Below are 14,225 nucleotides of genomic sequence, written 5' to 3' on the forward strand. Positions count from 1 at the left end.
CGAGAGAGAGAAGAGAGAGAGAGAGAGAGAGAGAGAGAGAGAGAGGAGAGAGAGAGAGAGAGAGAGAGATACCATGGGGTGATTAAATACTAAGATAGTTTGGGATATGTTCTGTGAGAATCAGTTTTGAATTAATTTTGAGAAATTAATTTTGTGAGAAATTAATATATATATATATATATATATATATATATATATATATATATGTATATATATATATATATGTATATATATATATTGATATATATATATATATATATATATATATATATATATATATATATATATACATATACATATATATGCACAAATAATCTAATACTATGAAAAATTCGCTGGAAGTGTATTAGAATTTTGTACGAAGACGTATGAGAAACGGGGAATATCATTTCAGAATTTAGCAGATTATAAAATGCCAGAATGCCAGAAGAATTCTTAGTGGTGGAAGAATATCACCTTGTGGTATGCCAGCAGGGATGATTCGACAATGATGCTTAACATAAATAGAAATGAAGTACAGCAAGTCGGAGTGAGGGAAATATGTGATTATTAAAGAATTAGAAAATATCTGGGCAAGACTTTGAAGCAAAAAAAAAAAGTGTTAATGATCAAACTGGTCTTAGGATATAATAGAAGAGTTTGATAGAGATAATCGTATGGCTTGTGATGAAGATGATATTGTAAAAGGTTTTAGATGGCTGGTAGCAAGAGAGAGAGAGAGAGAGAGAGAGAGAGAGAAGCACAGCTTGCTTAAAAATACCAGAAAGACTTTTAGGAAATCACTACAGTTTTAAACCGTAGAGCAGAGTGACTAGAGATGATGTTTTCTGATTAATAAAGTGAAACGTTTTGGACAGAATGGGGATTTTTCAGAAGTTTTCTTCAGATCTGTCTGTTTAGTTAGTAAGGTTTTGTCTTAAGGGTTTTGTCAGTGGATTTTTGTTAGATTGGTTTTGGTTTAATTATTTTTGTCAGAAGTGTTTTCTGGGAATTGTTTAGACTTTAGAAAGGTGTCAGAGGGGGTTTGTCAGAATATTTTTATCAGAATGGTTTTGTCAGGAGGAATAGTCACAACGGTTTTGTAAGATTGTCAGAGGATTTTGTCAGTAATGGTTTTGTCATCGAGTTTTACTAGTACGATATTGTCAAAATGGTTTTGTCAGAAGGGTTAGTCACAAGGGTTTTGTAAGACTGTTTGAAGGGTTTTGTCAGAATTGGTTTTGTCAGAACGCTCGAGTCAGCAAAATTTGTCAGAAAGGTTATGTCAGAAGAAAGGAAGAATTTCAGTGTCAGTGATTAACTGAATGCACGTAAATGAACATTAATTTTTATGATCTTCAAGGCTTGAATGTTATCCCTATGCAACCTTAGAGTTAAACAGTATAGTTACAGAGGATATACTAAAAAAATACACTTTTATTTATTATATTATATTCGTAACGAATAACAATCGAGGTATAGGACATAGTTTCATAACACTAGCCATCTAGAGAGAGGAGTGGCTACCCTTATATTTGTCATTAATATCACACACACATACACATACACACATACACACACACACACACACACACACACACGAGTCCACGACCTCCTCATGCAACCGGATGAAGGCTGCCTTTCTCAGGCCACTTAAAGATTAACGATACACATCATCTCTCTCTCTCTCTCTCTCTCTCTCTCTCTCTCTCTCTCTCTCTCTCTCTCTCTCTCTCTGTGCGTGCATGACTCAGCCGCCAGAAGAACGGCCTCTGAATCCCAACATGACAAAGACTATGCTGATGATCGTATCTCATGAATCAGAGTAAGGTGATATGTAGGCTGATGTGGTTGGGTAGACGCATTTGCTTGATGTGGTTTCTTCGTGTTTTTATTTATTTTTTATTTTTATTTATTTATTTATAATGTGTTAATGGAAAATAACGTGGCTGAATCTTCACGCTACACCATTAATTTCTCGGTGGGGAAAACGAAACCCTTGAAAAACAAACCAATTTAAGAATACAAAACACATGACTGAACCGTTTTGGAAAATCGTTGTTGTCTGGCAACTCGGAGTCACCTTTCAGGCTCACTTTCATTTTCAGTTGGTTTTGCGGGACTGAAATGGCCAGATTTTGCTTGGAAGATTTTGCTGGATAACTGGAATGTCATTTTTAAACAAGTTAGGAGGTTTTTAAAGGTTGGTTGAAATGGCGGTTCTTCAAGTCACCGTAATATAACGTTTTGTATTCGGTTGGTCTGTGTTCAAAGGTATCGAGAGTTAGGCCTAGTCCGTCTGTCGTATCCTTGGTATCGTGAAGAGAAGTGGATTTCTGTGAGGAGGTTTGCGTGCTTGCATGATCGTTATCTGTTACTGCACCCAAACTACCAAGCGTGACGCCTTCACTCGTAACCTCACGGTTAAGATGATTGTTACCGAAAGAAAGCTGGCGTCCAGTAGCCAAGGAGCGAACGGGCACTTCCTGGCCATCTTTCAGAAGCACACTCTGGAGGTCTTCACCCGTCGGGAGAACCGGGTTCTCACCCTGACCATAATTGACGAAATACACCTCAGGTCTGACCTTGGGAGGCGCTGGCACCTCGATGACCTTAGGCCTAGCGTCTTGGTGAGCCTTCTCGTTCAGGACGTAGATGACGTTCTTCTGCTGGGGAGGCGGGATGACGATAGTCTCACGTTCCTGGCTACTCTGCGGCAGGTTCACGAAGACGATGTTCTTATCCACTTTCGGCGGGGGTACGTAGGGCGGGGGACTTGGTCGCCGTTGGTTAGGGATGTTGTACACGAAGACGTGTTGCTTGACCTCAGGGGTGATACAGAGTCCGTCCAAACTGAGGACTTGTCCGAGGCTGCAGGAGTGCGGTTGGTTCTCCGTTCGGTAGTTGCTGAGGGCGGAGCGTTTGGACATGATGGGATGGGTCGGCGATGCTGAGCCCAGCGAAGAGTGCTCAGCAAAAATCAGGAGGAGGAGGAGGAAGGAGAGCATTCTGTGGACAGAAAAAAAATTGACTGATTTAAGTTTTTAGTTTTTGCATACAAATTGACTATGATATTAGAATTAAGTGTAAAAAATGCCCAATAATATATAGTATACATAATATATATATAATATATATATATAGGATATATATATATATATATAATATATATATTATTGAGATGGCTTTGTCTGTCCGTCCGCACTTTTTCTGTCCGCCCTCAGATCTTAAAAACTACTAAGGCTAGAGGGCTGCAAATTGGTACGTTGATCATCCACTCTCCAATCATCAAACACGCCAAATTTCAGCCCTCTAACCTCAGTAGTTTTTATTTTATTTAACGTTAAAGTTAGCCATGATCGTGCTTCTGGCAACGCTATAGGACAGGCCACCACGGCTGGGAGAGAGTTTCTTTGGGGCATTTATTACTCATTAATATATTCATCCCATTTTTAGAGCCCAAATTTTCTCTTAATTCCTCTCATAATTGTTTTTCATTCACATTTTCCATATCATCCCTGTGTATACACGCAAAAATGTATACATGCGCACATGGTAACCTTCTTCCGCTGTAAACCGGTACACATACTAAGAATTTAGACTTTATATTAGTTCTCGTCCAGGTCGTATTCTTTAAGTGTCAGTAGTATTAATTTGTCACAGATACATTCTACTACAATTCAGTTATGGGAAAAAAACAAACAATACAAATACAATCTGCACCGCTGACCAGTTCTTGCGGGGTTAGTGACCGGTGAGGTTACGGAAGGGCGAATCCGCTAGTCGACTTTGCACATGATGGGGTTCGTTTTTTCCGTTTTTGAGCAAGTGGCTGTTATTTTGGAGAGAGAGAGAGAGAGAGAGAGAGAGAGAGGAGAGAGAGAGAGAGAGAGAGAGAGTGCAAAATAAACAGAAGTGCGCGAAGCCCGATTTGATATAGGCCAACTTTTCTGAGCAGTATATGGTCACTCAGTATGCGTCTACGTATATTGATCATAAATTGATATGGAAATGATGTAATCATATATATATATATATATATATATATAGAGAGAGAGAGAGAGAGAGAGAGAGAGAGAGCAAAATAAACAGTAGTACGCGAAGCTCGATTTGATATAGGCCTACTTTTCTGAACGATACTATATGATCACTCACTGTGCGTCTACTTATATTGATCATAAGTGGATATGGAAATGATGTAATCAGAGAGAGAGAGAGAGAGAGAGAGAGAGAGAGAGAGAGAGAGAGAGAGTGCAGAATTAACAGTAATACGCGAAGCTCGATTTGATATAGGCCTACTTTTCTGAACGATAAATGATCATTCACTGTGAGTCTGTGTAGGTCTTATCTTAAATGGAAATGATATATATAATCAGATGCACTTCACTTAAACCACCGCTAAACTTCTATTTGCAGCTTCAATCGCAACGTTTTTTTCCTTCGTTCTCGACCGAATCGCCGTCAATTGTTACTTCTGGGAGAGCAAATCACAACATGAGCCGAATAAAGAGGTGGGGCTGGGAGAGCTTACCTGTGGCGGTGTTACGACTCCTCGATACGAAAATGGTTGGCGTGTCTCTTTCGAAGCTGGATATATACAGCAAACTTCACCCACCCTCTCTCTCTCTCTCTCTCTCTTGCTTTCTTTGGGTAACCGCACTCCAGAACCGGTTTTCTGGACGATCTTTCTCTCTTTTGAGCAACAAAGAGGTCAACATACGTCTAGAACTCTGTCGCAGACAAGGTTGGGGTTAGGGGGTGCGTTTCCTTTCCAACACCAGGAAAATTACTGACTGTTCTTGTGTGACCGTTATGTGACTTAATGAATCCATTCCTACTGAGGAGGATATTATACGAGTTGACTCGATTCTCGGAGAGAAGGAAAAATTGCATCTGCCTTTCGACCTACAACCAATCTTGCGTCATACGAACCTTTCCCATGAAAGGTGTTTTTGCTGCATTGCCTCGTGTTGTTTTTTCCGTAGCTAAGTGTTGTTTCTTTTTATTTTCACTAACCTATAAGTTTTCTCTATAAAGTTCTGATCGGATTGGGGATCTCTGGTGAATGCAGTAGATGAGAAATTGTAACTATTAAATACTCAAAAAGATATTTACTTCCTTTTGGACCTAGGAGGAGCCAAGAAAGACTTAGAGTGATACTGAGATGTATCCATGGTTGAGAATGTGGGACAAGGAGTCTTCTTAACTATTCAACTTTTTTGGACCTTGAACACAATGTGGCTATGCATCCGGGATTTATTTATTTATTTATTTTTTAACATTAATGGAGCCAAATCAGAATATAAAGCCAGGATTCTATCACTGTTTGACTTCAGTGGGTCCAGGTCAGATTGATGATCTAGGATTCTTTTTGGTTTGATCTTTGATGGCTAAAGATCAGATTCTGTAGATCCATTATCTTCTTCCATTACTCAGCCTTAACAATTGCAAAGTGAGTGTGTACTTTGATGCCCATCAGCAACTAGACCCCTTCTCCACCCAAGCTATAGTAGATTCACATCAACCGTGCATTTGATGTCTAGGCCAGTCCCTTACGACGCTCCTGATTGGCTGTTGATGAGCAATCACAGGGCTGGAAACTCTCAGTCTCTCTCGAGAGTTCACATGGGTAGGATCTATGTTCCACCTTTCCAGAGCGATACGTCTTTCAAAATTATCCCTCAGGAGAGATGGAAAAATACATCCTGCCTATGTGAACTCTCTCGAGAGACTGAGAGTTTCCAGCTCATTTCTTTTTATACCATATAACAGGAAAATGTCTGCTATCCATATCTGCCTGCTTCCAGATCAGCAGTTACCCTGAGACATGTCTGATTTCATGATTTTTATACCTACCTATACAAATATATATTTTTTTTTATCCTGATTTAAAAGATAATTTTTGGGTTGTTCAGTACCTATAACTAATATTTGAATGATTTCAAATCATTGTGGAGGTCTTTAAATTTTTCTACAAATCTACGTTATTACATTGTGACTTCGGCAAAAATACTTCCTTTAATGATAAAATCAGTATTTTTATCTTAATTTTAGATTTTTTCATAGCTTTTCTTTAAAATATTGATATTCGATAATTGTGTATTATTCAAAATTCTAAGATCTTTTAAATGCAAGTATCAAAAATGTTCTGAGTCTAATAGTTTTGACATGGAAGCAGTATGAAATATAATAATAATGTTACACAATTTTTGGTCTTATTAATTTTACTTCTCCAAACTTTCTACACACACAAGTAGGCATATTAGGATTTGATAAGATTTCAGCTGGGAAAGTTCATTCCATCATTGACCGTAAAAAGGGGCATAGGTGCTTAAAAGGCTTTACCTTTTAATTCTTCTTTCCTTTCTCTGTGTAGGCAGTAAGTCTTCTGGTGATAGTGAATGCAGGGTATTGTAGAAGCTATAGTAGATTCACATCAGTCCTTTACAACGCTCCTGATTGGCTGTTGACAAGCCAATCACAGTGCTGGAAACTCTCAGTCTTTCTCGAGAGTTTACATTGGCAGGACGTATGTTCCACCTTCCCTGAGGGATGCCTATGAAAGACGCATCCCTCAGGAGAGGTGGAACATAGATGCTACCCATGTGAACTCTCAAGATAGACTGAGAGTTTCCAGCCCTGTGATTGGCTTATTAACAGCCAATCAGGAGCGTCGTAAGGGACTGGCCTAGGCGTCAAATACACGGTGTAAATCTAATATAGTATAATATGCATGATTAGAATGGTTTCTTTTGATATAGATCCTCGCCCAATTACTCCTACCAATTTTCAAGTAGACTTTTCAAAGTGTCTTTTGTTATAAGGAGGGCACAGCTGGTAAACTGACTCCGTTTTCGATAGTCAGCTGGCAAACTTTCTATAATGCAGCCAGGGAAAGAAATGATGAAATATATAAATGGTTGAAGGACACGTGGGACAACGAACCATTAGGTGTCTACCATCGGACTTGCTATCAGGCCTACACAAATCGAGATCACATTGCAAGGCTCAAAAGACAAAGTGATGATAACTTAGTTGAATCTGCTGACAATGAAGACCTACAACCATACTAACGGCACCACCGTTCCAAGGCCAGCTCCCTGTCCAAACTCTGTGTGATCTGTCAGACTAAAAAGTATGATAAAGCCAAAAAGAACCTTCTGCCCCTAGTTCAGTTCAGGACTTTTGAAGCTGGAGATAGAATCCTTCAGGCTGCAAGATTTCGTGAAGATGATCGTACAGTGTGTGAACTTTCTGACAGTGATCCAATTGAAGTTGAAGTGTGCTACCATCATAGTTGCTATGTTTGGTACACCAAGAAGAGATCGTTAGATACTCTTAAGCTGGTATCACACTAGTCCAGTGTTGCCACACGTACGATAATTATCGTACATGTACGATAAAAACGGCCTTGGTACGATGCAGGATAGCATTTTCCATTATCGTACGGTTTGTGCGATAATTCTAAGGTGTTGATAAGTAATTAATTACAAATATAAATGGTCGGTGAACTCCTCCATGAAACAGACTAATTTCTATAAAAAAGAAAGAATTATTTCAGAGTCCGTACATGGCTTGCCGCCGCTTGTCTCCAATTGTAACGTGGTTCAAAGGCTATTGGAACAGTGGGAGGCACTGAAGCTATTTTTCTCGGAGAAGTGGCTCGCTGAGAAACTATTAGCAACATAGTTGATTATCAACTCCCTTCATGATCCTTTCATGAAGTTATATTTCATGTTCCTTGACTGGGTTCTTCCCCAAGTTTACTGAGTTTCACAAATTTCTCCCGTCAGATAAAGCAGTAATAACAGTTCTCCATGATAAAGTGTCCATGCTATTCAGAGACCTCCTTCTCTCATTTATGGACAGGACCAAATGTACCTAGGAGTTAAAGTTATGCAGGGATTAAAAAACCCCTCCATACAGGAAAAGAAAGCTCAACAGCAGGGGTTTTATCAGAGGTGTAGAAGTTTCCTTGTAGTGGCATGCACACAAATAAAGAAGAGGTATAATTTCAATGATGGTGCCCTGTCAAAGTTAAACTCTCTGTCCAAAAAATGCTCTCTCATCAGAATTCAGAGAAAGAATCCCCTCCTTATTCCCTCTTGCATCTGAGCTTCCTCTGATTGTACCCCCAGATGACCACTCACTACTTCAAAAGCTGGATGATCAATGGAGAATGTTTCCCATATTGCAACATGAACTTCAACATCTCGTTAATGAGTCACCTGATAAGTTCTGGGGAGAAGTGTCCCAAAAAGAGTCTTGTTTTTCAGACGTAGCCAATTTTGCTCTAACTGCTCTTTGCTTGCCGCACTCTAATGCTGAATGCGAACGAGTGTTCAGTAAAGTTAAACTCTTTAAAACTAAACAAAGAAACAGAATGAAAACAAGGACAGTTAATGGGGCTCTTCTCTCTGCTAGTTGCACGTTTATCATGTTCAGCTGGTGAGTCTCCACCTATAACAATAGCATCCAGATATGGATAAGCAAAATCATAAAAAGCTAACAACTGGGAAATGAACTTCTCGAATATTGCAGGAGCAGAATGGTTACCAAATGGTAAGCGTAAATATCTATATAGACCCAAATGTGTGTTAATTACAAAATATTTACGGTCTTCTGCAGCAACTTCCCATTTGCCAAATAAGCCTTCTTAGAGATCAGTCTGCGGTATAATACTTATATCCAGACACACTGGAAATTAATTCTGACATATTAGGTAATGGGAATTTAGATTCATGAAGAATTTCATTTATTTTACGAAAATCCCCACAAACCCTAAGGGATCCATTGTGCTTCTTGACAGTAACAATTGGTAAGGCATAATCTGAGAATTCTACTCTTTCTATAATCTTATTTTTTTCAAGCTCTTGCAGCGCACTCTCAGCCTCACTGCGTAACGTCAGTGGCACCGTGCTGGACCTTCTGAAAAACCAGGAACAATGAACCAACTTTAGGATACAATCGGGCTTGACAGCTCTTAATTGGTTTCAAACTATCTACATTATATTAAATTCCTGCCTATCAAGTTATTTGGGAGTCTGACCCAACAATTATGAATTAACGTCTGAATGATTTTGCTGTTTGTGTAGAAAATTTGAAACTTTGATCTTCCCAAATACTTTAATTGGCACTTGGTTATAACCCTGCAATTTAGTTCTACAGTTTAGTAATGTACAATTTAACTTCTTGAAATCATCATACTTTAATGTGGAAATAGCTGAACCGGTGTCAATTTCAAATAAAAATGGCTTATGATTCAATTGACAACTAACAACATAAGGTTGAACAGAACTCTTGTTTACTATACATTACAAATCAACTGACTCTTCATCATTGGATTCCTCTTCTTGGATTATAACTTCATGAGTCTTCTTCCTTCAAGTGGGGTTTCGTCGTTGGCGGCGCTCTTGTGAAAACTAACCTGAAGCTGCTGTACAAACCTAAGAGACAATTGTCTTAACTTAATACTTTCGCGAGCTTAAGGTGGATTAAATACACACTTCGTGTAAAGTACTCACAGCTTTATTGTTCCTTCACTCCGTTACAGGTGGTATAACTTATAACTAAGGCATAGCGTTACTCTCCTGATCCTGGGTCTGGCTGCCCTTTTCGGATCTTGTTTACATGCTGACCTCTTTTTGACCGGGTCCCGCCAGCATTACAAAGTAGAAGAATAGTAATGTATCTCTATATCAGGGTTGTAACTGTAGCTATATGCAGTATGTATGCTATATTTTTTTTCAGTTTTAGACATCAAAGGTAGTGTTGGAATTGTTTAACAACGAAATTCTGAAATGTCACCCTTGGAGAGATCCGGCAAGGACGACGTAAACAGAACGTAGAAAACAACAACTATTATTCGATTTTAAGTTGAAATAGGCATTTTCTGATAATTCACAGAACGTTAAAAAAGTTGTCATTTATCTCCTGTTTTATTAATCACTGACTTCTCATTTTGCCTTAACATGAGAACTGTGTGTGTGTGTGTGTGTGTGTAACACACTCGATCGGTGTCCGAGGCAAAACATCCTGTTACACTTCTTTACAGTATATATGGGATTTCTGAATGACGAGTCCAGCGCAAATTCATTTCAATAACACACCAGAAAGTAATCTATCTTTTTATATTTTACTGTAAATGATTTTACATCACATAATAATATAGAAGCTTCACTTGTATATGTGTTACATCTATGGCATTTCAACAGAAGTCCTTCGGTTTCGGCCGACGTCGGTGACGAAGCAAACTTTCATTATATAGAGACTCCTGATTTACAACTATTAACGTCAGTAATTTTATTTAATAGTGTATGAAAGAGGTGAAGATAACTTTCTACTTATATAATATCAGCAGATTGATCTGAGAACGTAAAATGATGGGATTTTATATACAAGATGGTTTGTTGAGTGTCTTCAAGACCAAGTAATTTCGCTTAAGTTCCTGCAGCAATTTTACAACTGAAGGATACGGGTATGATAGAAATAAATTAATTTATATTTTACTGGACATCAGTTGCCTTGTGAATGAAAAAGTATTGGTAGATCTATATAGGTGAAGTAAGTCAATGATTTTCCACCCACCCAAATACCTGGCTTTCCTTATAAAAGGGGGAGGGGGGTTTTATTATATAGAAAAAAATACGTGTATTTTGGCCAAGTCCGACGTGCTAGATAGGCTATAAGGCGTTTTTTTTTTCAATTCGTTCAAATGCAAATTTCCTCGTTAATTGTAGCACAGTAATACCTTGATAAAAGAGACAGTCTTCACAGTAATACCTAGATAAAAGGGACAGTCTTCACAGTAATACCTGGATAAAAGGGACAGTCTTCACAGTAATACCTAGATAAAGGGACAGTCTTCAGTAATTACTGGATAAAAGGACAGTAATTCACCAGTAATACCTGGATAAAAGGGGCAGTCTTCACAGTAATACCTGGATAAAAGGGACAGTCTTCACAGTAATCCCTGACCTGGAATAAAAGGGACAGTCTTCACAGTAATACCTGGATAAAAGGGGACAGTCTTCACAGTAATACCTGGATAAAAGGGACAGTCTTCACCGTAATACCTGGATAAAAGGGACAGTCTTCACAGTAATACCTGGATAAAAGGGACAGTCTTCACAGTAATACCTGGATAAAAGGGACAGTCTTCACAGTAATACCTGGATAAAAGGGACAGTCTTCACCGTAATACCTGGATAAAAGGGACAGTCTTCACAGTAATACCTGGATAAAAGGGACAGTCTTCACAGTAATACCATGGATAAAAAAAGGACAGTCTTCACAGTAATTACCTGGATAAAAGGGACAGTCTTCATAAAAATACTGATGGGACAAGTCTCACCGTAAACCTGGATAAAAGGGACAGTTCTTCACAGTAATACCTGGATAAAGGAGGACAGTCTTCACAGTAATACCTGGGATAAAAGTTTGTGGGACAGTCTTCACAGTAATACCTGGATAAAAGGGACAGTCTTCACCGTAATACCTGGATAAAAGGGACAGTCTTCACAGTAATACCTGGATAAAAGAGACAGTCTTCACAGTAATACCTGGATAAAAGGGGACAGTCTTCACAGTAATACCTGGATAAAAGGGACAGTCTTCACAGTAATACCTGGATAAAAGGGACAGTCTTCACAGTAATACCTGGATAAAAGGGACAGTCTTCACAGTATACTGGATAAAAGGGACAGTCTTCACAGTAATACTGGATAAAGGAAAAGGACAGTCTTCACAGTAATACTGGATAAAAGGGAACAGTCTTCACAGTAATACCTGGATAAAAGGGACAGTCTTCACAGTAATACCTGGATAAAAGGGATAGTCTTCATAGTAATACCTGGATAAAAGGGACAGTCTTCACAGTAATACCTGGATAAAGGAGACAGTCTTCACAGTAATACCTGGATAAAAGGGACAGTCTTCACAGAATACCTGGATAAAGGAAAAAGGGACAGTCTTCACCGTAATACCTGGATAAAAGGGACAGTCTTCACAGTAATACCTGGATAGGGGGACAGTCTTCATAGCAATACCCTGGTATATTGGGACAGTCTTCACCGTAATACCTGGATAAAAGGGACAGTCTTCACAGTAATACCTGGATAAAGGAGACAGTCTTCACAGTAATACCTGGATAAAAGGGACAGTCTTCACAGTAATACCTGGATAAAAGGGACAGTCTTCACCGTAATACCTGGATAAAAGGGACAGTCTTCACAGTAATACCTGGATAAAAGGGACAGTCTTCACAGTAATACCTGGATAAAAGGGACAGTCTTCACAGTAATACCGCAGTGAATAAAATGGGGACAGTCTTCACAGTAATACCTGGATAAAAGGGACAGTCTTCACAGTAATACCTGGATAAAGGAGACAGTCTTCACAGTAATACCTGGATAAAAGGGACAGCCTTCACAGTAATACCTGGATAAAGGAGACAGTCTTCACAGTAATACCTGGATAAAAGGGACAGTCTTCAGAGGTCTTCCGTAATAACCTGGAGGGAAAAGGGACGGTCTTCACAGTAATACCTGGATAAAACCAAAAGAGACATGTCTTCTCAGTACCAATACCTGGATAAGGATAAAAGGGGGACAGTCTTCACAGTAATACCTGGATAAAGAGGACAGTCTTCACAGTAATACCTGGATAAAAGGGACAGTCTTCACAGTAATACCTGGATAAAAGGGACAGTCTTCACAGTAATACCTGGATAAAAGGGACAGTCTTCACAGTAATACCTGGATAAAAGGGACAGTCTTCACCGTAATACCTGGATAAAGGGGACAGTCTTCCCAGTAATACCTGGATAAAAGGGACAGTCTTCACAGTAATATCCTGGATAAAATGGGACAGTCTTCACAGCAATACCTGGATAAAAGGGACAGTCTTCACCGTAATACCTGGATAAAAGGGACAGTCCCCTTCACAGTAATAAACCTGGATAAAAGGGAAGTAGTCTTCACCAGTAACTAACAGTAATACCTGGATAAAATGGGACAGTCCTTCACAGTAATACCTTGGATAAAATGGGACAGTCTTCCACCGTAATACCTGGATAAAAGGGACCGTCCTTCACAGGTAATAAAAACCTGATAAAAGGGACAGTCTTCACAGTAATACGCCTGGATAAAAGGGACAGTCTTCCACAGTTAATACCTGGATAAAAGGGACAGTCTTCAAGTAATTACCTGATAAAAGGGACAAGTAATTCAACCTTAGGACTGTTAAAAGGGACAAGTCTTCACAGTAATACCTGGATAAAATGGAAATTCTTCACAGTTAATACCGGTTAAAGGAGACAGTCTTCAACGTAATTACCTGGATAAAAGGGCACATATTCAGAGTAATCCTGGATTTCAGGGACGTCCTTCCAGTAATACCTGGATTAAAAGGGACGAAGTCTTTCACGTATACCGGATAAAAGGGACAGTTCACACCGTAAACTACCTGGGATAAAGAAGGACAGTCCCTTCACAGTAATACCTGGATAAAAGGGATAGTCTTCACAGTAATACCTGTGATAAAGGACAAAAGGGTCTTCACAGTAATCCTGGATTAAGGAGACAGTCTTCACAGTATAATCCTGGCTAAAAAGGGACAGTCCTGTTCACCGGGTCCTACCTAAAGGGATTAAAGGGGACAGTCCTTCACAGTAACTACCTGGAAAAGGGGAAGGTCCTCACATAAAAGGGACCTGGAAAAGGGACATCTTCAACAGTATAATAAACCTTGGTATAAAAGGGGACAGTCTTCACAGTAATACCCGGGGGTGGAAAAATAAAGGAGGGGACCAGTCTTCACAGTAATACCTGGATAAAGGGATAGCCCTTCAAAAACGGGTAATACCTGGGATAAAAGGGACAGTCCTTCACCGTAATACCTGGATAATAAAAGGGAGCCAGTCTTCACAGTAATACCTGGATAAATGGGACATCTTCACAGATAATACTGGATAATAGAGACTTCTTCACAGTAATACCTGGATAAAAGTAGTCTTTCACCAGTAACACAGGTATAAAACCTGGGATAAAAGGGCAGTTCTTCACAGTATACCTGGTATAAAGGGACAGTTCCTTCACCGTAGTCCTGTATAAAAGGGGACAGTCTCACAGTAATACCTGGATAAAAGGGGACAGTCTTCACAGTAATACCTTGATAAAGGGACAGTCCTTCACAAAAGGTACTACCTGGATAATTAGGGCCAGTCTTCACAGTAATACCTTGGACAA

At 39.2% G+C, this 14,225-nt stretch overlaps 1 long non-coding RNA gene across 1 annotated transcript; it reads right to left on the reverse strand.

Moving 5' to 3' along the window:
• Window positions 1–1,414: 1,414 nt before the first annotated feature.
• On the reverse strand, window positions 1,415–5,027 carry LOC135210811 (uncharacterized). Its single transcript, XR_010313575.1, has 2 exons — window positions 4,511–5,027; window positions 1,415–2,988 (listed from the first exon to the last, which is right to left on the reverse strand). It is a non-coding gene; the product is annotated as an uncharacterized LOC135210811 (long non-coding RNA).
• Between the last annotated feature and the right edge of the window lie 9,198 nt (window positions 5,028–14,225).

The sequence above is a fragment of the Macrobrachium nipponense genome, chromosome 4, assembly GCF_015104395.2.
Source record: "Macrobrachium nipponense isolate FS-2020 chromosome 4, ASM1510439v2, whole genome shotgun sequence".
NCBI lineage: Eukaryota > Metazoa > Arthropoda > Malacostraca > Decapoda > Palaemonidae > Macrobrachium > Macrobrachium nipponense.